The sequence below is a fragment of the Taudactylus pleione genome, unplaced genomic scaffold (genome assembly GCF_031769625.1).
Source record: "Taudactylus pleione unplaced genomic scaffold, aTauple2 ptg000642l, whole genome shotgun sequence".
NCBI classification, from domain to species: domain Eukaryota; kingdom Metazoa; phylum Chordata; class Amphibia; order Anura; family Myobatrachidae; genus Taudactylus; species Taudactylus pleione.
In genome coordinates, this window is record NW_028285044.1 from 1,072,451 (window position 1) to 1,096,589 (window position 24,139).

The following is a 24,139-nucleotide window of genomic DNA, read 5'->3' on the forward strand; positions in this document are numbered from 1 at the left end:
ATAAATAATTTGGCCAGAATGTTCTCTCTTCCAACTACGGAATCCAAGGAAACATTTATAGGTGAAATAAATGTGAACTTCATTCTAAAGGTTACATGTACAGCGTGCAAAATATTTCCTATCATTTTCAACACTATAGTTTCCATATTATTCGGTTTAGAGCAGTGATGGACAAACTGATACACTTTAAGCGACGCATCTGCGATTCTCCAGTCTTCAAAAGTGCCCCACAGTATACATAATTTCAGAAATTAAAAAAAGCCCAATAAGACATATTGCCCTACTGTTACTTTTCATTACCGCGGATACTTTGCCCATCTATACCTCCCAAAAGCGCCTTTACGGTGCCCTGTGCTGACCACGCCCCCGAAAGCATGACATCATGACGTTGTGCAGAAGGAGAGAGGACTAAGCCACGGAAAGCAGAGCTCATGTACAAAGGACACTCAGACGGCACTGCAGCACTGATGCTGACTGCTGCTGCTTGCAAGATGCAGGGACAGTGGGGCCAGGTGGAGTAGCACCCTGTGCGAGAATTTTTTGCACCGCCCCAGAGGAGGGCTGTGGGGACTCGGGAAGCAGAAGGTGGGTAGCGGAGGGCTGTGAGGACTTGGGAAGAAGAAGAGCGGTGGGGACTGGGGAAGGAGAAGGCACAGGCAGCGGAGGGCTGTGTGGACTTGGGAGGGAGAAGGCGGACAGTGGAGGGCTGTGGGGACTCGGGAGGGAGAAGGCAGGCAACGGAGGGCTGTGGGGACTGGGAGGGAGAAGGCAGGCAACGGAGGGCTGTGGGGACTGGGAGGCAGAAGGCGGGTAGCGGAGGGCTGTGAGGACTTGGGAGGGAGAAGGCGGACAGTGGAGGGCTGTGGGGACTCGGGAGGGAGAAGGCAGGCAACGGAGGGCTGTGGGGACTGGGAGGCAGAAGGAGGGTAGCGAAGGGCTGTGAGGACTTGGGAGGGAGAAGAGCTGTGGGGATTCAGGAGGGAGAAGGCAGGCAACGGAGGGCTGTGGGGACTCGGGAGGGAGAAGGGCTATGGGGACTCGAGAAAGAGCAGGCAGGCAGCGGAGGGCTATGGGGACCATGAGGGAGAAGGCGCAGCTGTGCATCGGAGGGCTGTGGGACTGGGAGGGAGAAGGCGCAGGCAAGTGACGGAGAACTGTGGGGACAGGGAGGGAAAAGGCACAGGCAAGCGACCTAGAAACTGTGATGACAGGGAGGGAGAAGGTGCAGGCGAGCAATGGAGGGCTGTGGGGTCCAGGGTAAGCAATGGAGGGCTGTGGGGTCTGGGTAGGAAAAGGCGCAGCTGAGGGCTATGGGGACTGGGAGGGAGAGGCGCAGGCGAGCAGCTGAGGGCTATGGGGACTGGGAGGGAGAGGCGCAGGCGAGCAGCAGAGGACTGTGGGGACTTGGGAAGGAGAAGGCGCAGGCAGAATCTGAAGTGCTGTGGGGTGGAAAGAGGCAGCATCCAGCTACTACTGCCCAGCCTCGAACCCTAGGCGGTAGTTGCACTGGTGGCACCCCTGTTTGGCCACACTGGTTGACAGCCCTAAATGGGGCAGCTCTGCATTCTGTGTGGCAGCATCCCTCATGCTGGCATCCCGCATGCCAGGATTCTGAACGTATTCCCTCGTACACATCCCTAGTCATGGCCCTACCCACAACTGTCACTCCATATTAGAACAAAGTCGTGACCAGGAGAAACTGTCCCATATGAGTCAGGAAAGTTGGCAAACAGCGCTGCTCTCTCCTACCTGTATGAGTAGGTAACTTTCACTACCCACTGCTGCTGGTGTCATAAGCTCAGTTGCTGCTTGTCTAAATAATAAAATATTGGAGCCAATTTTGATAAAACAATCGATATATGAAATATGGAAAGCCGAACATGAAAAGTGTCCCTACCCCCAACAGACCTGACAATAAATTGATACCATTCACATTTAATTAATCTGCCTATTTCTCCCCAAACAGCTGCAACATTAAATTAATAGAATGTACATTTAATAAAAGATCTATTTCCCTCTAAATAGCACCAACCTTAAATTATTACCCCTCACATTTAACAAAGAGAACAAACATTAGATTAATAGCCCTTACAATATATGTACTTTGTGACCAGAGAGGATAAGAACAGTAGCCTTCTGCTACTGATTGCTGACATAGCACGGTGTATTCACTGCCCATAATCGGTAGTGGGGGGAGACACGAGGAACAGGAAGGAAAGGACAGATCACTACTTATAAACATGACATATACTAAAAGGTGAGATGGGACCAGCCCATTAATACTAAGGTAGTTCCATATAGGCCAGAATTGTCCTCGATAAGCTGGGCCACTAAGAGCCCTTGGTTTATGACACACCCACCCTTCCTATTATTTAAAAATGTACTCATGAGACCCATGATATAATGGAGCTGCAGCTAACCCTGTTTATGTTCACCTGCTAACTAGTATCTGTCAAGGATTGATAGCCATTTATCCATCGAACTATGTTGTGGTATCATTGGGTTAGGACCAGTGGAAGCTCCAGAGGTGGGCCTACAGCACAGTCCAAAGTTCAAATAGGGGAGTCACACCAACTGCCAGTGAGTCCCAGCCAATGATGTTGGCAGTTGGTGTAGCTCCCCTATTTGAATTTTGAACTGCGCTGCAGTCCCATCTCAGGTGCCACCACTAGTTAGGACCCAACGTTGGGGCTTCTGTGCTTCCTACAACCTGTAATCTGTATAGTGCAATCTATGTTTTCAGTGTTAGAATATAATCCTACCCTATATTTCGCAGTTCATGGCTGGCAGTAAAGCTTAAATTTGTGAGGTACAAAGCAAAACTCAACGTATAATCGAAATATGATTTTACTGGATTTGGTCCAGGGTGGTAGGAAATGTATTCTCCTCCCCATCCCAATCCCTACCCATCACTACGTGTGTGGGTAAATTGCTCACTAACCTTGTTTCTTGGTGGGCATGCAACAGACGTGTGTGACATTATATATGTGTAATGTTTAAATGTATGCAATTGCAAAGATGCTCTGCAACAACCTTTTAAACTGTTCAGCAAAGTGTAATTAAGAGGAATTCCGTTATACATTCCAGCATAAATCAGAGGAATCTGTTATATAGCAATTACCATGGTAATGTACTGTATGTGTAGCACGATGAATGTAATTCTGCTGAGCACATACATATGTGGCCCAGCATACAAGCTAAAATATATTATTACTGTTCTGACCTCTGACCGTTAGAGGTTTATGGCTAATTACAGTTAATGAATTAATCCTTTCATTGTCAGAGATAGCAACCTCCCCATTGTTCTACATCAGCTAGAACTAATTAAGAAGCAGTAGTTAGTGTAATTAGGGATTAAAGCAGGACTGAGATGCATACCTATTAAATACAGATGTTTAACGGCATTGTGATGTGAATATATCTGCAAATACTGAATCTTGAAAAAAACAATATAGGAAATAAAACTTTTTTTAAACTGCTTTCAATACAAGGAGCTAATTGGTTAAATTCTTAATCTGATTTTTTATATTTACAGGGGAAGATTCTATGGGTTATATTTACTAAAGTGCAGGTTTTTAGAAGTGGATTTGTTGCCCATAGCAACCAATGAGATTCTAGCAAGCTCAGAAATATAGGAGACAATGGAGGCGCCTGCCGTCAGGCACCAGTACTCAAGGGGCACTTCCTCCATTGCCCACAATATATTCATCCCACTTAGGACTGTAAATTTGGGATGTGCGCTGACCCCCGTGTGTTGGTTTCGGTTTTGGATATGTATCTCCTTCAAGGGTTTAGATCTGGATTTGGTTTTACAAAACCACCCTTGCGTGTTTTGGTTTTGGGTTTGGTTTTGGATCTGTATTTTTTTCTAAAAAATCATAAAAACTGTTGAAATCACATAATTTGGGCCTGTTTTTGTTCCTACAGTATTATTAACATTTATTTCCAGTAATTTCCAGTAAATTTTGACCACCTCACAGCTCACAATATTGATTTCATACAGTTTAGGCCAAAAGGTTGCATCAAGCTAGCTGGCTGAATAAGCTAAGCGACAGCAGTGGGCGGCACTAAGATTTGGAAGTTCAGCTTCCAACATGGCACAGAGTGGCACTGCAGTGGATGACAGGAAGGCAGTTTTATAAACTATAAAATTAAAAATGTCAGGCAGCAATGCCCCAAACAGCACAAAATGCAAAGAAAAGAGGTGCAAGATGGAATTGTATTTGGGCCCTTCGACCCACCCTTATGTTGTATATAGTAAACAGGACATACACAGTTTAACAAACCAATCACTTCAGCCACAGGGTCTGCCAATTGTGGCTGAAGCGATTGGTTTGTTTGGGCCCCGAAAAAACAAATTACCAACGGGCAGCTGACATTGTTGGCAATGATCTCTCCATGCACAAACTGGCTTTACAGAGGCAAGATGTTGTCGCCATCATCATCCGATTCCTCACCCTCATCAGTGTGTACATCATCTTCATACAATATTAAATCGTCCCCACTGGAATCCATCATTACAGCCTCAGGTGCCTGTAATTTTTGGATGTCATTGGCAGTAAAGGTCTTCCTCATGAAATTTGTAGTTAATTTTGATGAACATCATCTTTTCCACATTTTGAGGAAGTAGCACCCTGCGCTGATCACTGACAAGGTTCCCGGCTGTGTATACACTGGAGGGTAGGCAGCTCAAGTGAAGCAAAGCCAGTTTGTGCAAGGGCCTCGAAATTGCCTTTTTTTCCTGCCAGTAGTAAAGCGGACTGTTTGACATTTGGACGCTATCATTAAAATAGTCCTCAACCATTCTTTGAATAGTGACTGTATCAGATGGAGTCACGGTAGAGCTCTCATTAATTGTAGGCAATTCTTTTAGACCCAATCAGATGTCAAAACTTAGTTGTGTTGACTCATCTGCATCACCAGTAGGTCTTTTTTTGGGAAAGTTTAGTTTTATCCTGACAGCCGCACTTGCTGGAGAAACTGAAGCAGGAGCCATCACTGCATAACGTGCCACTTGAGCTGACAATTAACTTACCAACAGTTTTTTGCATCTCTTCAGATCTGTATCCATTAGGAAGAAAGAAACAACGTATGACTTATACCTATGTTCAAGCACGGTCACCAAAATGTATTGCACCGATTGAAAGATACTAACCCTTGGATCCTGGCGAAGCGAATAAAGGACTTGATCTACAAGTCCGACATACTTAGCAGAATCAATTCATTTTAGCTCCTCCTTCAGTTTCTCAATCTGCTTTTCTAACAGTCTAATGAGGGCAATTACCTGACTCCAGCTGGCAGTGTCTGAACTCACTTCACAGTTGACTACTTTGAAGGGTTTTAGCACTCTGTACAACAAGGAAAGTATTTTCCACTGAGTGAGAGTAAGGTACAGTTAATGTCCTCTTCCTATGTCATACTTCATTGTGTAGCTTTGGACGGCTTTTTGCTGTTCCTCCATTTGCTCAAGCATAAAAAGGGTGGAGTTCCACCTCATAACTACCTCTTGCTTCAGCTGGTGACAGGGCAAATTCAACATTTCTTGCAGGTGCTGCAATATTCAACATGCACCTGCCGAATGGTGAAAATGCCCAGAAATTTTGCCGGCCACGGAGAGCATCTCCTGCATGGCCCTTTAATTTTTAAAAAAAATTTGCACCACCAAGTAATAGTGTTAGCAAAACATGGGACATGTTGGAATTCACCCAGCTGTAATGCTCTCACAATATTGGTGGCGTTGTCAGAAATCACAAATCCCGAGGAGAGTCCAAGTTGGGTAATCCATTTTGCAATGGCTTCCCTGAATTTTTCCAAGAGGTTGTCAGCAGTATGCCTCTTAGTGAAACCGGTGATAGACAGAGTAGCCTGCCTCTGAATAAACTGCTTTTTCTTAGATGCTGCTGCTGTTGGTGCCGCTGAAGGCAATATACCAACCCAGTGGACTGTTACAGTCATGTAATCTTGCATTTGCCCTGTTCGACTTGTCCACATATCTGTGGATAAGTGGACAGTGGGTACAATGGCATTTTGGAGGACACTAATTAAGTTTTTGTTTAACTTTCCTGTACAGGCTGGGGATGGCTTTACTAGTGAAGTGGAACCTAGATGGAATTTGGTAATGGGGACAGAGGACCTCAATTAACTGTCTTAAACCCACTGCACTAATGACGTATATCGGATGCACATCTAATACCAGCATAGATGTTATGGCGTCAGTGATCCGTATACAACTGGGTGACTGCTGTCATACAAGGATTGTTTAATAGTCAATTGTTTTTTAGAATTAATACTAGTAATCTTCCTGGTCCCCTTCTAGGATGAAGATCCACTCCCAGCAGCAGGTGTAGTGCTCAAGGATTCTTCTGAGGAATCCAGGATAGGGGAGGACTGAGTTAGCCTTATCAAATTGGATGCAGGACTACTTCCGATAATGATTGAGGATATTGTCAATGAAGGTGTTGGTGGTGAAGATGCCAGGTGCTAGGATCTAGCAGAGAGAAGGGAGCTAGCTGATGCTGGACTGCTTGTTGTTAATTTTTTAGCCAAAGTTTCTGAATTTTGCAAACACTTTTGATGGATGCTCTGTAGATGATGTAACAGGGAGGAGGTTCCTAGATGGCTAGGGTCCCTACTTGTACTTACTCTGCAATGAAACTGGCTACAGATGGCTTGACAATTGTTGTCTGGATTTGGGTAGAAATTATTCCACACATAAGAAGTGGATTTGTTTTGTTTTATTCCAAGGCATGACAATGGGCTTTTCCTTTTCATCGGCAACAACTGTTTCCACTGGGGCCTGATTTACACAAACAACATCCTCATCAACAACATCCTCATCATCAGCATCCACATTAGCCACAGCTACACAAATATCCTCCTCATCCTGGTGCACTTCCACAGAAGCATCCTCAATTTCTATGTCAGCATGTTGACTTGTGCAGCTCATCCCCACATTTGCAGAGGAAGCACAAGTGGTGGAAGGAGACTCCTCTTCGAGTACAGTATTGGAAAGGTCAGGCTCACACATGGCATCCGCCAACACACTTAGACTCTCCTCAGGGATTTGTGACATTTCTGAGCGCACAGTTGGTTCCTGTACCTTAACGATTTTCTTGAAACGTCTACAGGGAGAAGGGCTTACATCATCATAAGAGGCAGAACCACCAGTCATAAATAAAGGCCAAGGCCTTAGCCTTTCCTTGCAACTTCATGTTGTGAAAGGCATATTGCCCATTTCATGTCTTTCTGCAGCTAACTTTCCCTTTGATGTTTTTTTCTTTACCACTGTAAATAATTTGGTTCTTTGATTTTAGATGCTCTGACTTAAGCCCTGTATGCCCTGGGGCATCAGCTTTAGTATTGTCATGACTGGTGGCACTGGCAGCAGCTCTAGCACTAGTATTTGGTTCATGCTCTCCTCTCAACTGATTGTTCTCCATATCGACAAACTCGAATGAAGTGGGGTACAGCACACACATCAATTTGTAGCAATTTTAAATATTACACTGCGGTATCAATGACCTACAGTGTCACAATATTTTTTATGATTATGAAAAGAATAACACACTGCGCTACCACTTACAGTGTCACAAAAATGTTTAATAATTAGAAAAGAATAACACACTGCACTACCACTTACAGGGGTCCTAACTGCCATGTCACAGGCTGTGTTTGAAAAATGGCAGTTAGGAGCTGATTGGCTGGTACCTTATCACCATTCACTTTATCTCCTAACACAGCTTAGTAAATGGACCCCACAGTGTCACAATATTTTTTATGAATAAGAAGAAAAGAATAATACAGTTCGCTACCACTTACAGTGTCACAATATTTTTTATGAATAAGAAAAGAATAATACACTGCGCTACCACTTAGTGTCACAAGATTTTTTATGAATAAGAAAAGAATAACACACAGCGCTACCACTTATAGTGTCACAATATGTTTTATGAAAAAGAAGAAAAGAATAACATACTTCGCTACCACTTACAGTGTCACAATATTTTTTATGAATAAGAGTAACACACTGTGCTACGACTTTTAATGTCACAATACGTTGATGATATACTGCGGTCTGGCCGGCAGTGTCACCGAACAATAATAGCGCAGCTAGCACATACAAAAAAATAAACTGAAAAAAATATATTTTTTTAACTTTTTGTGGAATGATAATTTTATTTATTGTTTTACACTGGGGAAGAGCACCCCTGGATTGACAGAACACCCATGGACAACACAGCCCCCCTTTATGTACTGCAGCCTCAGCCCCTTTATGGACAACACAGCAGTCCCCTTTATGTACTGCAGCCAAAGCCCCTTTATGGACAACACAGCAGCACCCCTTTATGTACTGCAGCCCCAGCCCCTTGATGGACAGGACAACACAGCAGCACCCCTTTATGTACTGGATAACAGCACCCTTGGATTAACAGAGCACTCCTGGGTGACACAGCACCCCTTTATGTACTGCAGCCTCAGCCCCTTTATGGACAACACAGCAGTCCCCTTTATGATTGACAGGACAACAGTGACAGCAGTCCCAGCCCAGCAACACTGCACCCTTGAGAAGTTGAGAACATGTGCACAGAGCTGTACAGAGCACGTTGTTCTGTACACTTTCCACACGCGGAATGAAAATGGTGCAGATCACTGGGTCCTTTATAGAATCCAAAACCTGTGAGAACCTGACAGTGAGATGATGATATTTTGCCTCATTTTGGTTTCCAAATTACACGGGAAATCCCGTACCGAACTCGAATCCTGCTCGGATCTTTATTTTTATGCCAGTGTGACATGTCCGGCGCCCCCCCTTACCCACAACTTCCCGTCCCACTCCTCCTTGGCGGCAACTCAAGCTGCAGACCTGTGTGGCGGGCCCGAGCATAAGTGTAGCTGCAGATCTTCCAGGATCTTGATATCAACAAGGACTCCCCCGAACAGAGCTGGGGTAAGAAGAGGGCATGGGAGGCGGGGGCCTGGGGCACTAGCGACTGAGTTTGTGGGCAGATCTTTGGTGGAGAAACTTCCCGGCATGTGAAGCAGTTGGCAGTGGACTGGCCATTTTGTGATTTGTAGTCCCACAACAGTGGCAGTCTTACAGTATCTTGACTCAAACTCAGTCCTCAAGGCCCCCACATCAGGCGGTTTTCCTTTTCATCAGGGGTATCAAGAGGGTTCCTCACCCACATCAGGTGGTTTTCCCTTCCATCAAGGGTATCAGAAGGGCTCCTCACCCACATCAAGAGGACTCTGAACTTCATGCTAATTGCACTATACAGGTCACTATCTTAACTGTGACTAAATGCATAGCTGTATTAACCCCAGGGCTGTAGCTGAGGTCGCTCTTTATACAAACATACATTACATTCCTCAATATAGTCAGCATCTTTATAATAGATAATGTTGCAATGTTAACTGAAAAGGATCTATACACAACCCTAATGCAAACCCTTCACTTCTTCTGCAGTGCTACTGTGCATGCATGGTCTGAGTGGAGAGTGCCAGGTAGGGATGCTATGGATCCCATCCCTGGTACTTTTTGCAATCTGTAGCCCATAGGCAACAGCAGCTAACACAACCTTAAGATATCATTAGCTACCTGGGTAAGTCTCCGGAATGCAGATATATTTATGGGATTCTATAAATTTGCAGGTATCCCCTGAAAAAGGGTATTTTGGGGTGATATCCTGAAAACTTACTTTAGTAAATAGGCCTAATAGAAACAAATTAAAATTATCTATATTAGTATATGAGAGAGGGAGAGAGATATGAGAGAGAGATACAGTCAGGTGCATAAATATTGGGACATTTACAGAATTTTCATATTTTGGCCTCTATTCACCACCACGATGGCTTTGAAATGAAACAACAAGATGTCCTTTAACTGCAGACTTTCAGATTTAATTTGAGGGTAATTACATCCAAATCAGGTGAACGGTGTAGGAATTACAATGGTTTCTATATGTGCCTCCCACTTTGTAAGGGGCCAAAAGTAATGGGACTATCAACTCAAAAGCTATTTCATGGACTGGTGTGGGCTATTCCCTCATTATTTCATTATCAATTAAACAGGTAAAAGGTCTGGAGTTGATTCTAGGTGTGACATTTGCATTTGGAATCAGTTGCTGTCGACTCTCAATATGAGAGCTGTCACTATCAGTGAAGCAAGCCATTATTATGCTGAAAAAACAAAACAAACCCATCAGAGAGATAGCAAAAACATTAGGTGTGACCAAATCAACTGTTTGGAACATTCTTAAAAAGAAAGAACGCACCGGAGAGCTCAGCAATACCAAAAGACCCGGAAGACCACGGGAAACAACTGTGGTGGATGACAGAAGAATTATTTCCCTGGTGAAGAAAAACCCCTTCACAACAGTTGGCCAAATCAAGAGCACTCTCCAGGAGGTAGGTGTATATGTGTCAAAGTCAACGATCAAGAGAAGACTTCACAAGAGTGAATATAGAGGGTTCCCCACAAGATGTAAACCATTGGTGAGCCACAAAAACAGGAAGACCAGATTAGAGTTTGCCAAACAACATCTAAAAAAGCCATTACAGTTCTGGAACAACATCCTATGGACAGATGAGACAAAGATCAACTTGTACCAGAGTGATGGGAAGAGAAGAGTATGGAGAAGGAAAGGAACTGCTCATGATCCAAAACATACCACCTCATCAGTGAAGCATGGTGGTGCTAGTGTCATGGCGTGGGCATGTATGGCTGCCAATGGAACTGGTTCCCTTGTATTTATTGATGAGGTGACTGCTGACAAAAGCAGCAGAATGAATTCTGAAGTGTTTCGGGCAATATTATATGCTTATATTCAGTCAAATGCTTCAGAACTCATTGGACGGCGCTTCACAGTGCAGATGGACAATGACCCGAAGCATACTGCAGAAGCAGCCAAAGAGTTTTTTAAAGCTAAAAAGTGGAATGTTATGCAATGGCCAAGTCAATCCCCTGACCTGAATCCGATTGAGCATGCATTTCACTTGATGACAACAAAACTGAAGGGAAAATGCCTCAAGAACAAGCAGGAACTGAAGACATTGCAGTAGAGGCCTGGCAGAGCACCACCAGGAATGAAACCCAGCATCTGGTAATGTCTATGCGTTCCAGACTTCAGGCTGTAATTGCCTGCAAAGGATTTGCAACAAAGTATTAAAAAGTGAAAGTTAGATTAGTATTGTTTAGTTTGTCCCATTACTTTTGGCCCCTTAAAAAGTGGGAGGCACATACAGAAACCACTGTAATTCCTACACCGTTCACCTGATTTGGATGTAATTACCCTCAAATTAAATCTGAAAGTCTGCAGTTAAAGCACATCTTGTTTGTTTCATTTCAAAGCCATTGTGGTGGTGAATAGAGGCCAAAATATGAAAATTCTGTCAATGTCCCAATATTTATACACCTGACTGTATATGAGAGAGAGAGAGAAATATGAGAAAGATATGAGATAGATAGATAGATAGATAGATAGATAGATAGATAGATAGATAGATATGCACCATATTTGTTATCCCCTTTTTTTTTGGGTGGCACCAAATTATAACTTGCCTCTGGGCGTCTGGGATGAAGTTACGCCACTGTATTCTAGCACCTTCTAGAAGATAATAGCTATGATCTGATTCGTTGCTATGGGCAACAACTCCACTTCTACAAACCAGCACTTTATTAAATATACCCCTAGATATATTACACCATAGGAACCCTGATATATGTAACTTGTAAATGCAGTATTTATTAAATGAAGGCAAGTGGTTTGGCAACAACTGAGAACAGTAGTATCAACAGTGCCACCACTAGGTTAAAACGCTGCAAACATAGCAAGGAAGGAGATATATAAACAAGCTATAACAGACATTCAATAGCAATGTACATATTAAGAAGCTCAATATTTGCTTGAACCTATGGTCTTAAAATCAGAGCATATTGTGTGCTTGAATTAAACTACTAAAACAGGTTGTTCATGTAAAGAATGATTCCTGATTTGAAAATTCTAAATACTGAGGATCTAACAGCTGCCAGTTATTTTAAATAGAATAGCATAGAACATGCAGTATTAGCTGCAGAAAGTAAATAAGAAAACATGGAATGCAAGAGTCTGAACTAGTGATCCAAATATTGTGGCCATAAACTGGAGACCTTTTATGGTGTATAAACTTAGTGATCTCAGGACTTCTTCTGACATCTCATAGAAAAGTCATTTTTGAGTGAAATTAGACTATCATTAGGGACTATTTAACAAAAGAGAGCAGATATGAGATGTCCTGTAATTTATAAATAAAGATCAGCAGCCAGATTGAATGTAATAAGAAATGAAGGATTAAAGGAAGCATACTATAAGTAGGATGTGATAAAGATCTTATCGAGCATAACAGAGGCAGAGAACATGCTTGTATATGGCTGATTGGCTGGCACTGCTACAACAATTGGGTGTCTGTAGGATGGGGACAATAGGAGCTCACAAGCAGTAACTGGGGGTAGCATGGTGCTTTCATCCCCTGTCCTTTTATCACCCAAAAACCCTCAGGCAGAGCATTGAGGTCACAGGGTCAGCTCTGAGAAAAAGTTAAAATTCCCACCCCCTCTGTGTACAAATGACGCAGGGAGAAATATGACGTCTAAGATATAATACCAATGCATAGCAGGGGGCAAATGTACACAGTGATAATAATCACATACAAAAAGTTACTTCCTGTCCACGTGAAACACACATACTCCCAGCAAATTGTTGTCTCATTATCTCAAATTAAAGCCATACTGTATTGTTGGAGACATGTTGGTGGAAAAGTGTGTATTTCAGTAACAATGCCCATGGATCATTTAGGGGCTAAATGCCCCATACTAGTTACTGTCTCCAGTATGTTTTCATTCTGTATACTCTATAGCCGCAAACACACTGGACGATAAATTGGATGATATGGATAATAACTACATCATTACAGTTCCTCGCGTTCAATATGGTCCAGTGTGTATGCATGATATCATTAACGATGCGTGCTCCCACGGATCGTTAACAATGGGCCTGATTCAGACCCACTCGCGAGCGGCTGTCCGCTCGCAAGTGGGTCGATGTTCTGGACTGAGCATGCGCACGACGGAGGGAGCTCCGTCGTGCGCATGCGCCAGACGCGACGAGCAAAGGAAAGTCCTTCGCTCGTTGTGTCCGATCAAAGGGGGCATGCTGTCAATGTTGATTGACAGCACGCCCCCTTTGGTAGGCGTGCCGGGGGCGTGCCTCCCTGACGGGGCGTTCCCACGGGAACGCCTCCCGTCAAAAGCCAGCCCACTGACATCACTAATGATGTCAGTGGGAGTGATTTTGGCTCTGATAGAGCCAAAATCACTCCGGAGCTTGCGGTTGAGAAACCTCAACCGCAGGCTCCGGCTCGCAGTTTCGATGGTCATGATGGTCACAACCATCGCGGCCATCAAAATGCACGCTCGTATAGCCTGTGGGTGGTGACCCACAGCTATACAAGCGTCCAGGAGGACGCTCCATTTTCATGGAGACCGGCCCTCATTCAGAGCGTGCGCTCTGCTCAGAGCGTACGGCTCTGAATGAGGGCCAATGTCTTTCATCGTCTGTACTTGCAGGGCAACCTGTCAATATCATCAGGTTGTGCAAGTTCAGGGATAAGGGAGGGTGCCGTCACTGAACAGTATCATTAATTCATTCGTTCAGTGTGAATGCTCAATTTCGGGAACAACATTAAGCACGGCAGTGCTGGGGAAACACTTATACCCCTTTTACACCAGAGCTAAAACCCGGATTATTGCAGGGTTAACCCCGGGCAGCTCCCTGGTGTAAAAGGGGAGAGGGTTGCATCGCCGGGTCAAGTGACACGGCAATCCAACCCAGGTAAATAGCAGGGTTTAACACGGGCATAGCCCGTGAAACCCTGCTGTGAGAATAGCGCACTCTGGGTCAGGATGATCTGGAGTGCGCTGCTAACCAGCCGATTGGTCCGGCTTCAGTGGCGCTTGGACTCCGGTGTGAGCAGCGCTGACTAAATTCCGGGTCTGATCCGGATAGGAACTCTGTTCCAACTCCGGGTCAGACCTGGAATTTTGGTGGAAAAGAGGTATTAATGATATCGCTCATGGAGCATATCATTAAGTGTGTATGAGCCTTTAGTTTAAATTTTCTAAAGATGTAGAAAATCTCCTGACCAACGAACAAGATTAATATAAAATTATATTAATTTACCATAGTAAAGGAATATAATTGTATATAAATCTTGTTTGTTAGTCAAGACATTTTGCGTATGTGTAGGGTCCTAATTATGTAATGCAGTGGTGTTACGGTTATGTCCTGTGGTCAGGTTATGTTGGTAGTTGTAGTGTTCTATGTATATTTACTGTATAATGCATTGTATTATGGCATTGTTGGGCAGGTGGAATCTCCTATGTCAGTTTACAATGTAATAGAATGACATTAAAATTATGTCCCTTGGCCAGATCATGTTATGTAAATGTGTCCTATGTCTGTATAGAGAGTTTTTCTAATTGTATTATGATCAAGTTCAGTAGTCAGGTCATGTTGGATAGGCATGGGGGAAAATCAATTCAATGTGATGTACAGTAGGAGCAATGCTGGCAATGTGCCATTGGGACAGCGTGTGAAAGCCGATAATGGCACCAATCATTGCCCTTTGCTCCTACTATATGCATTTTACCATGCAGGAAAATGCCATATGTACAGGTTATAGGCCTGATTCAAAAATAAGCGTTATTGCAGCCGAAGTTGCGATTTTTGCAGAGTTGCAGCGGTGGTAATATGCAAATACTAGTTTTAGCCTTCCCCTTATGCACTAAAGTGCGCAGCAGCGTTCTCAGAGTACACTCAAGTGAATGCATGCACCGTTGGGCTTTTGCACGTGTACAGGAGCAAATAATCGCTCAACTGCACAAACATCAGCATTGAGTCCCCCTCTGGATCAGGCGCCTTGTGTGCACTGCATATTGTACATATAGCACCTAGCACTGGAACATATAATTTTATATCACATGTATTATTATTATTATTGTTACTATTACGATCCTTTATTTTTATGACTCCACAAGGATTCCGCAGTGCCTAACAAACTACATAAACAATTGAGCAGAACAAGAGAACAGAGACAGTACAAGTCAAGTACATGGTACAGTATATACAGTATACATTGCTGCAACAGCGGCCATAACACTCAAATAAAGAAGGTGGTGCAACGATCAATCTTTAATACTATATGGTTGTCCTAGGGATGTCGGGATATGTGCGTAGTGAAAAAAAGGGTACACTCAGTAAATATGTGTACAAAGGTTTACTGTAGTTCAGTCACAATGCTGTACAGTAAATGATATATACATTAGCAAGGTGCATACAATTGGCAAGATATACAAAATAATAGATATTGCTTGTTGTATATATAGGGAGGTCTCAATTAGGTGCAAGAAGTATTGCACTAAAGTTCACCTAGGTAAGTCCTCTTTTGGTCAAGCTGCACTTTCCTTAGTAACACACCCACGTACTCCGTGCGCAAGGAAATATTTTTCTATAACACTTAAATAAGTAGTACGGTGGCAGAAGTCAATAGATAGGTTCCGTAATAGTAAGGGAAGTAAAAGCACATGGGGAAGAGGGCCCTGCTCGTGAGAGCTTACATTCCAAGGAGTAGGGGTGAAACAGATGGGACAGATAGTAAACTTAGGACTGAGTGTTAGTTAAGTAATTATTCACTTACCTAATAGCAAAGTATCCCTGCATTTTGTTGCTAAAGTAAAGCTGAAAATATGTTTTCATACATTGTAAATTATTGTAAAATATATTATTTTGCCTTTTCTAATCTATCAGATATATTATGTTTAATTCAGAAAGCGAATCAAGTGTCGGTGACCACGTGCTGCTCAATTCTGGCGTATTTCTGTGAAAGTTTATAGAATATCCCTAGACAGACACTGCATTGTGTATTTTAGACTAGTTAGCATTATGCCAGGGTTTCAGAGCCATGATGGCGGAATTCACAACACCATACCCACTGTACCTGTGAAGTGGATCTTCTCTACAGAATATCCTGATTCCCAAAGGTCAACAAGTATGGTTTAAAATATATTGTACATAGATAGATGCATGTCTTCTGCTTTAGGGAAGTGCTGTCATACAAGTGTTTTGTACAACCGTTTGTGTGATTGTGGGGTGAGTTGTTAATAAGTGTGGAAATAGTATCACTTTTAGATCACTCCCTTACTGAATTATTTTTCCATCTTCTCTACAAAAATACATTATTTTATTTAAATCTCTTAAATAAGTCAGATAACTCCCAAAATTTTAGAAGACTGTACAAAAAAACGAATTAAAAAAGCCCTCCCATGATCTGCCGAAAGCATTCACCAATTCACTCAAACCACGTCCACATTTTCATGTAGTAGCATGCCTGAGATCAGGACAATCCCACCAAAAAGTCCTGTGTCACATTTGTAACCTACCTTATAAACGCATGTTCCAGTATAAAGCGCGACTGGACAGTGTGTCATTCCATGAAAGTATTGGAAATCAGCCCATTCGTACCACAGACAGGTACAACTTTCCAGAAACCAGCACATGATGTCAGCATATTATGCACATATTTTTACAGCTTTGAAAGCCCAATTTTAGGTGGAGTTCACCAAACTATGGGAAAAACCACTTACCCAGAAGGTGCAGCAATACCTCACAGCTCAGGTCCATTCAGTCAAGAAAGCTCCTGGTGACATCAGTATATGATGGGTCACAGGACCCCCAGACGATCACTGACAATTAGGGTGAGGTGATGGCGTATAAGTAGCAACTTTGCAGCCACCATTTTTAAAAACAGAGCCTGTGTAGTACTTTGCTGCTGTTCTCTGTGTTTCAGCAAGTAGGAGACCACAAAGACATCTGGGCCGAAGGCAATCGCTAAACCTTGGCATTCACTGATGACTACCTCCTATTTAGATTTGGATCCTCTCCCATGGTCTATGGCCAGGGGCATTTTAAGAGAGGGTGGGGCCCGTGTGCAATACCCAGGTCCCCTCCGCTCTCCAGACTGAAGCGGCTGGCCGGCCACCGCAGCATCAGTAGCCTCTGGGCACTTCCTCAATGCGCATGCGCAAAACCCCCGGAAAAGTGGCCACAGTGGCTATTTTCCAGCATTTTGAGCAGAGCTGAGACACCCGATGAGGGACCTCAGAGAGGTAAGTTTTACATAATATGGGTGCAGGGTGTGCACCCATATTATGCCTATGCCTATGGCAGAGGTTCTCAAACGTGGTCCTCAAGGCTCCCCAACAGTCCAGGTTTTAGATGTAGCCAATGCTTGATCACAGGTGACTTAATTAGTACCTCAGTCAAATTGATTTAATCACCTGTGCCTTGAGGACCGTGTTTGGGACCCTCTGGTCTATGGTGAAGTGATAAAGGCCCTCATTCAGACCCACTCGCAAGCGGGCGCATGTACGTTAGGCGTACGTACAAAAATATTTAAATTCAATGGCTCGCTCGTATTTTCGTTCGCATCTAAAAGACCTCCCTAAACTCAGGCGAACGCACGCACAAGTGAAACCGGAAGTGGCCTTGTCAGATGTCGATTACCTGCTCCTTTATTCTGCCTACCTCCCTCAATCGTATCATGGCAATCAATGTATCAGTTAGCTTAATTGTTGTTTTTTTTTCAACACAATGCAAGAAACTTTACTCTTGTCCGTGTTTGTGTTTACCCGCAGAATACGTACGGATGGAGCATTCGCTTTTATTGTTCAAAAAACATGTGAACCACAATTAAACAATTGTTCTATTGCTGTGGATCCCCGCATATTTTCCGGGGTTCATTTCTTTATTTAAATTTGCAAACGCATGTCACTGCATCAAGCCTATCATAACTCTCCAGAGATTTCTGGCCCTGTTGAACACATGACTCATACACTAACCAATAAAATTGCTCCTGTTAATTTCCAAAATACATTAGCCAATCAGAAATTTTGGCCACACTTTATCAAAAATGTTTTGTATGAAAAACTCCATTGCCATCATGAGAGCCTCCGCATTCACCAGGCGCGAGCTGCTGGTGCTTACGGAGGTGATGGATAGGCGGATCACCAGCCAGCCTCCACCCATCACCAACCGGCAGAAGCGCTCCGCGTATGCGGAGGCACGGTCCCGCCTGCGGTCATTGGGTTCACGCCGCAACATCGGGCAGCTTGAGCGCAGGTGGTCAGACCTGCAACGGCGAACGCCCCGCTTGCTGGCATGCTTTCGCATGCAGATCGTTGAAAGTAAGTGTTATGTATTGTGGGTTTCATGTTTGTGTTTTTGGGGCAAACTGCATGTGCATGTTTTCCTGTCTGTCCTATTAATTATTTGTCCTCATATCTGCGTGTGCATGTTTTCCTGTCTGTCCTATTAATTATTTGTCCTCATATCTGCGTGTGCATGTTTTCCTGTCTGTCCTATTAATTATTTGTCCTCATATCTGCGTGTGCATGTTTTCCTGTCTGTCCTATTAATTATTTGTCCTCATATCTGCGTGTGCATGTTTTCCTGTCTGTCCTATTAATTATTTGTCCTCATATCTGCGTGTGCTTGTTTTCCCTCTATTTCTGTTTTTTTCATTCTACTCCTTTTTGCATGTTTTTTGTTGCTGGTTTTTTTTTTTTTATTTGGGCCCCGGATTTGCCCAGAAACTAACCTCAATTTGTTTGACATATTGTAGGAGGACAGCCAAGACTACACCGTCACCGTCCGGCCAGACGGCGTTCCCGGCCACTATCCCCAACCCCCAGCCAACACTCCACCCCAAATATTTCCCCTATACCCCACTCTTCCCCAGCCTTCCCAGACCCTCTCCCGGAACTGTCGGGCCTCCTTCCCCTCCGTCCCACTTCCCCCTCTCCTCCACCCACCCCTCTTCCAATTACCCCCTCCCCGGAGTCCATCATTACCCCTCCCCGTTCTTTGGGGAATGAAGGCTCCTCCGAGGAGGAACATGGAGGGACTTCCGGAGCTCCCGTTTTGGCTCCCGGTATGTTTTTATTTCTCATTTTTTTTAACCACAAACTGTTTGTATGTAATCATGTGTCGTGCCTTTATTCGTGCTTGTTTGGTTTACTTTTGGTGATTTAGCAGTTTGCCTTTACCTCTTCCTGCTGATTTCAACATACACATATCACACCTGTGTGAATTTGTACATAGGCCTTGTATTTTTGCCAGCACCCCCTTTTTGTGTTGGTTTTTCTTTTTTCGGTTTAAGAGTGATTTCGTTGTGTTTTTGTTTTTTTAATGTGGATTCCCTATTGTTTTATTAATCCACACACTTTTCTCACCCACAGAGGAACAGAGGCGTCGTCAAGAGGTGGAGGATTGTGTTGGCCAGATGCGCCAACATGTCATTGGCCTTCTTGTGGCCCTTGACCGGCTGTCTGGCATCCTTCGCCAGTAGTTTTTTTTGTTTATTTTTGTTTTGTAAATAAATTTTGTAGTTCTAATATACGTTCTGGCTCATTCTTTTTTTCTAAAACACAAATAGTTTTCCCTGACATAAGTAGACTGTTCCTGCAAGGATTTCCCTTTTTTAAAAGTTAGATTGTATTTTGTATTTGTATGTTAAACAGCCACAAGAAACACATAACAGTAACAATGTCATTTCCCTTTTTGGGTGTAGTGTCAATTAGATATTTCGCCATTTTACAGGTTCCTAGTTGGTGTGCAAGCTGCTTAGGCCAATCTTCACAATCCAAAGGTTTGGACAGGCTTCCTTTTGGTGTGGGTTGGGAACCTGCAAACATATTTCAGTTTACATCAACTGGTGTCAGTACTGGATTACCCCTTAGTCAATTGTAAGGTGTGTTAACCTGGTTCCACTTGCTGTTAACGTCCAAAAAAAGGAAGACCATTTCACTCTCCAAACATTTATTCACAACATAAATGAGAAATCAAAGTGGTCAGTCCCAAAAAAAAAAAACAGTGATAATCTCAAATACAACACATACAAATAAAATATTTAATTAAAAAAAACAATCAAGAACTGGTTGACGAAGGACCATGCCAACATGATTCCACAAACATGGCGTTGCGATATGGGTTCCAGAATATATGGACAAAATCACCAGATCCAGGTTTGGTAAGGGTAGCAGGAAGTAGTGAGCGTTGCAGTGGCAAAGATTATGTGAACAAACAGAAGATGGTGAAAAAAAAAAAAAAAATTAGATGTTCGCAAACAAACACAAACACATTAGGTATAAACACTGTAGTTTGGGTCAAACTAACCTAAAATATCTGGCCACCACATCATCGCGTATGGCCCCCCCACATACTGACCTCCGACCAACCTCGGGGGGGCCATCCTCAGGTAAGGCATCCTCTGGCTGCATTGGGACACCACTCCTTATGGCGATGTTGTGAAATATCCCACACAGGACCACAATTTTCGACACCATATCCGGCAAATACATGAGCTCGCCACCAGAGCGGTGGAGGCATCTGAATCGGCCTTTTAAAAGGCCGATACAGCGCTCCACCACTTGCCTGGTGGCTGTAAGTGCGGAATTATACTCACTTTGTGGGCCTGGTGTGGGAGCCAAATAAGGAGTGAGCAGCCAGGACATGCAAGGGTATCCACTGTCTCCTGTGAAAAATAAGAGACAACATCAGGAACACTGTGTATCAAGCTTAACATTGTTATGTACTAAAGGTCTCCACTTACACAGAAGCCACGCATCACCAGCTTGTAGGTTGGTTAATTTCTGCCATATCCCTGATTGCCGGATGACGAAGGAGTCATGTGCACTTCCTGGTAACTTAGCATTCAGGGACAGGATCTGGAGGGAGGCATCACATACCACCATTACATTCAGGGAGTGATAGTGTTTCCTGTTTCTAAATATTGCCTCCAGCCGTGCTGGAGGCTGAAGTGGTATGTGAGTACCATCCACAACCCCTATGATGTGTGGGAAGCCAGCTATTTGGTAAAAATTGGCCTTGGCCACACTAAGGGCACCCATATCCAAAGGCATTTGAATAAAATGATGGAGGTGCTTGAAAAGTGCCTCCATCACTGCCCTCAGGATCCGGGAAAAGGAGGATTGGGAGATGCCCGCCACTATTCCCACCGTTGTTTGAAACGATCCTGAGGCACAGAAATGTAACACCGCCATAAATTGCGTCAGTGGTGGCATTGCTGTTGGACTGTCAATTTGCCGCTCAAGATCACTTTCTATTAATGAGAGAGTGTCTATGATGATTTTGGGAGGTAGACGGTAGCGTCTTAAAACCTCATCATCGGGCATTCCAAAAAGGGAGACACGTGTTCGAAATATCTGGGGCCTTGCATGCCTACGATGCCTACGCCTGGGATGAGATTGAGGTTGGTCGGCTTCCGGGAGCATGGCCAGAACAATCCTCCCCAGATCAACCTGAAATTCAAAAATTTCAAAGTAAGGCTTTTGACCCACCCCAAAACTATATTAAAACAACTTAGCTTGATGATACCATCCATTGCTGCTTACATGCCGGGGTATTGTCATGATACGTCCAAACTGAAAATAAACAACAAAATTACTTGACACATTTCACTCTGTGCATTTTTGTGGATACATTTTGTGCTAGACCAAAGTTCAAATATGCCAAACACCCATTTAGCAAAACCGCAAAGCGACATTTAACACAGTACATCAAAACGGGTCGAAATGTTGGCTCAAAAAGCGAAAGCTAAACCATCAAAAAGTTAGAATGATTATTAAGCTGTTTAAAATGTGCTAATTAGTTCGCTAATACAAGTCACAAGAGTAACTACTAAAAATGTGCTAATTAGTTCGCTAATACACGTCACAAGAGTAACTACTAAAAATGTGCTAATTAGTTCGCTAATACAAGTCACAAGAGTAACTACTAAAGATGTGCTAATTAGTTCGCTAATACAAGTCACAAGAGTAACTACTAAAAATGCGCTAATTAGTTCGCTAATACAAGTCACAAGAGTAACTACTAAAAATGTGCTAATTAGTTCGCTAATACACGTCACAAGAGTAACTACTAAAAATGTGCTAATTAGTTCGCTAATACACGTCACAAGAGTAACTACTAAAAATGCGCTAATTAGTTTGCTAATACAAGTCACAAGAGTAACTACTAAAGATGTGCTAATTAGTTCGCTAATACAAGTCACAAGAGTAACTACTAAAAATGTGCTAATTAGTTCGCTAATACAAGTCACAAGAGTAACTACTAAAAATGCGCTAATTAGTTCGCTAATACAAGATAAAAAATGGACTTACCAAGAGCAAATATCTAAGATGCAAAATCAAAAGGTCTTTGGGGTCGAAAATAAAGAAAATCTAAAATAGAATAAATTAGGTATCCAAAAATTACAAAATATACGAAACACAATGAAGCAACAATTGAACAAAAGTTAGACTTCACAAAACTTACCAAATCAACAAACGAGGTCCCAAAAATATAAACCAACAAAGATAACGGAAAAAAAAACGCAAATCTAACCAACAAACGATTCTCCAACCTCCAACTCCTTTCTACACAATCAATAAACTCCAGCCAAGATAACCTCCAACAATCCAAAAACGCCACCTCGACTTGAGACACACCAAGCCATAAATAGTGTTTCGTTTCCCGCACAAATTAAGGAGGGATCATAGGGCCGCACAATCAATGATGCGGCCGCAAAATAAGGACGCATGTATAAATACGTCATAAAAACACATTCAAATTCTGGTGTATTTCTTGTTTGGACCGCAGACATGGCGACAGACCAGGGAAAAAATGCCCAAGAGTCAGGCGGTAAGTCTTTCATGCATTTTCTATCAACGATTAATTTGAAACATAAGATGAGGCAAGTTGTGATTTAGTGAATTCTGTAAATTTACACAAATAGGTGAGGAGGATGACATGGAAGAGGCTGCTGGGCCCAGTATTCCGGCCAAAGCGGCCAAAAAAAAAAGGCAGCCACATTTCACAAGAAAGGAGATGGAGGTTTTGATCCAGAAGTGTGTGGACATCCTGCCACAGGCAGACAGGAATATGAGTCTAAGCCAGAAGTGGAGAATGTGGGAAGAGGTAGCCGTTGCTGTCAATACGGTGGGTGATTATGTCCGTCTAGCCCGGGATGTCAAACGGTGGTAAGTAAACCCTTGCCCCCCCTAAAAACAAACCCCATTTTAAACCAAAGGATAATGGCTTCCATTTTTCCCCACAGATGGGGCGACTTCAAATATCGCCTAAAGCAAAAACTCGCGGACAGGGCTAGGCATGCAAGGGGGACAGGTGGGGGTCCCACCCCTGTGTCATTGGAGTTGACGGATTTAGAAGAGCTGGCACAGGGGTGTGTGCAGCCTGTGGAGGTGTTTGGCGTGTCCAACATGGATACGGACATGCCAGACTTTGCGGCTCCTCATGTTGGCCCAGGTAAGTATTGTGATGTCACCAACTCTGAAATGCTATTGTGCCAATATGTAGATTCTAATGTGAGTCTTTTCTCATTTTTCCAACAGAGACACAGGCGGATGAGTCTGCTCCAGAGGGAAGCCTTGGCCGCAGAATTTCTGCTGGCTCTGCAGGGGAGGAACCAGTACATCCGGCTGAGGACCCTGCAGAAGCCAGTCCAGGGCGTGCCCCCTCGCAGGCAGTGGGCCTCCTCACAGAACTCAATTTCAAATCGGATTTCCATACGGAGATTCTGCAGAGGATGGACGCCAGTCTGCTACGGGTGGCTGAGGCCCTGGAGCAAAATGCTGCGGCCAACGTGACCATTGGTCAGGCCCTGGCGGAAAATACCAGGGCCAACATCCGCATCGCCGATGCCCTGGAGCAGCTCGTTCGCCAGCACATGGTGGAGCCGACCTCCCTTCCTGCCGGAACATCAGGATCCTCCACCTCTGGCACAACATCAGCCAATCCTCCAAATGTGCCTAGCCCTGTGCCTAGTCCAGAGGCCACAACATCTGCCTCTGGACAGGCCAGCCCGATGGCATCCCGGACCCGGTCTGGCGCCCACCCTCCCCCATCCAAATGGGCGAAAAAACGGTGACAGCAATGGCGACTTTTCCCACACTCCTTCTGTGCTTGGCTCATATTCCTTTCGGGTCAAAACTTCCCTCTCCTTTCTTGTGAAATGTTTTTAAGTTATT